The sequence below is a fragment of the Loxodonta africana genome, unplaced genomic scaffold, assembly GCF_030014295.1.
Source record: "Loxodonta africana isolate mLoxAfr1 unplaced genomic scaffold, mLoxAfr1.hap2 scaffold_97, whole genome shotgun sequence".
Classification (NCBI taxonomy): domain Eukaryota; kingdom Metazoa; phylum Chordata; class Mammalia; order Proboscidea; family Elephantidae; genus Loxodonta; species Loxodonta africana.
The window spans coordinates 562,433-565,136 of NW_026975671.1; positions in this window are offsets into that span (position 1 = coordinate 562,433).

Below are 2,704 nucleotides of genomic sequence, written 5' to 3' on the forward strand. Positions count from 1 at the left end.
TGTTTCCTTCTGTTATGCATCGAGTTGTCATGAGTCAGAGCCACTTTGATGATACCTAACAATAAGGACAATTGATCTATCTTTTCATGGGGAGCCCTGGTGGCACAGTGGTTAAGAGCTGGGCTGCTAACCAAAAGGTTGGCGGTGCAAATCCACCAGCTGCTCCTTGGAGACTCTATGGGGCAGTTCTTCTGTGTCCTCTAGGGTCACTGTGAGTTAGAATCGACTCGACGACAACGGGTTTGGTTTTGGTTTTAACAGAACATTAGACTCCCACCATGGGAGCCTGGGTTGTGCAAGCAATTTGTGAGCAGCTGCTAACTTAAAGGTTAACAGTTTGAGCCCTCCCAGTGGCTTCACAGAAGAAAGGCCTGGCAACCTGCTTCTGTAAAGATTACATCCAAGAAAACCATACTCAGTTCTACTTTGTATATAGAGCTGCTATATGGTCACAATAACTTGGAATCCACTTGACGGCAACAGGTTTTGTTTTCTGGTTTTTTCATGAACCCATACTCAACTTTTATAAACATTACTGGATACCATGTTTCAACATCAAGTGGCCTAGCCTCGCCTTCTTACTTATCTTTTTTAGAAATTTTAAAAGTAATTCTCATATTTGTTTTTCCAGATAAACTTAATACCTATGAACTTGTATAGCATCATATTATAAATGCGTATACACATACGTATATTGTTGTTGTGGGCCATCTAGTTGATTCCAACTCATAGTGACTGTATACAACTGCCCCATAGTGTTTTCTCTGCTGTAATATTTACAAGTACAGACTGGCAGGTATTTTCTCCCTCAGAGTGGCTGGGCTGGTCCAAAATACTTACCTTTTGGTCACAGCTGAGCGCTTAACCGTTGTGCCACCAGGGCTCCATATAGATATATGTATGTATATATATACCTCAAACAAAGAACACCAAATCCATTGCTGTCGAGTCTATTCCAACTCATAGCCACCCTTTAGCAGTGGCGTCACTAGGGTTGGGCTCACCCAGTGCTGTAACTCATGGTGTCACCTCCCCTGCCCCATGGACCTCCTCCTGTACCTGGTCATGCAGAATCCTTAGTCATGCTTTTGTACTAATGTTACTTGTAAATCGTAATTCCCATATATCACTCCTTCTTTTCCTTTAATTACTACTTCATTCTCAAAAAAGTTATTGACATAGGTTCACAAATACGAATTACCACAATATTGTAGCTAAAACACTGGGAAATTTGACAAAATCAGTGACTGTAAAAACACCGGCAGCAAAGAATACAAGAGCACGTACAGATGAAACCACTTGTAAACCCACTGCCTTCAAGTGCGTTCTAACTCCTAGCGACTCTATAGGACAGAGTAGAGATGTACCATAGAGTTTCCAAGGAGCGCCTGGTAGATTCCAACTGCCGACCTTTGAGTTAGCAGCCATAGCTCTTAACCACGGCACCACCAGGGTTTCCAGTTCAAAGTATAATTGGGTAATAATGACAGCTCTGAACAGAGTGCATTAGAAGGTTCAAAAAGTAAGTCAGCATGGAGTTGCAGCCTTGTAGGTACATTGACACCTGTAAGCTTGGCTGATGAAAAATGTTTTGTCATGATAACCAACTACAGGATATTTTATAGAGAGTCATTTTGGTGTCACCCCCTCTGACGGTGTCACCTTGCGTGATCCACACCCCTGCACTCCCTTAGCAATGCTACAGCTCTATAGGATACAATAGAATTGCCCCATAGGTTTCTAAGGCTGTAAATCTTCACAGAAGCAGAGAGTCACATCTTTCTCCCTCGGAGCAGCTTGGTGGGTTTAAACTGCTGACCTTTCAGTTAGCAAATGAGCGCTTAACTACTGCATCACCAGAGGTCATATCTATATCTATATACATGCTCTAGGACTGCTTTGCATATATATATATATTAGAAAGTGTACAAACAGAATGCTCCTTAGAAGTGAGGATGGCAGGACTTCGCCTTGCTAAATTTGGACATGTCGTCAGGAAAGACCAATTGCTAGAAAAAGACGTTACGTTTGGTGAAGACGAGGGTCAGCAAAAATGAGAGAAAACCCTGAATGAGAGGAGTTGACACAAAGGCCTCAACGACAGACACAGACACACCAACGATCATGGAGATGGTGCAGGACCAGGCAGCGTTTTGTCCTGTTGTACTTCAGGTTGCCACGAGCACACAACAGAGTTCATTATATGTGTAAAATTAGTACGTTGCCTTCTTGTTTCTAACAGGATTCACATAATACTCTTGATTATTTTTTCACATATACATTCATATCCTCAATAATTGTCCTTCTTCTTTCTTCCTTTTGTCCAGCTGAATTGACTAGCAATTTCAGAAAAATGTGAAGCCACAGCAATGGCCGAAGGCGTTCTTACCTTACACCTGACATTAACAGGAATTTTTCTAAGATTTCCATATTAATTAAGGTGCTGGTTCTTGGCTGAAAATACTTATTTCTTCTATAGTCAAACTATCATCCTATTGTATTACATATTTTTGAGTCAGAATAGATGTTGAATTTTATCAGGTTCACTCTGGCACATTACAGACTGTGGTTTTTATCGTCTGTGATTTATTATCAGAGTGAACGGCCTTAATAGATACTGAGCTGTTCTAGTATTGTTCAGAGTGAACGAGATTTGAAACTACTAATAATTTTCAAATTCAGTAATATCGCAAGGCATTTATTC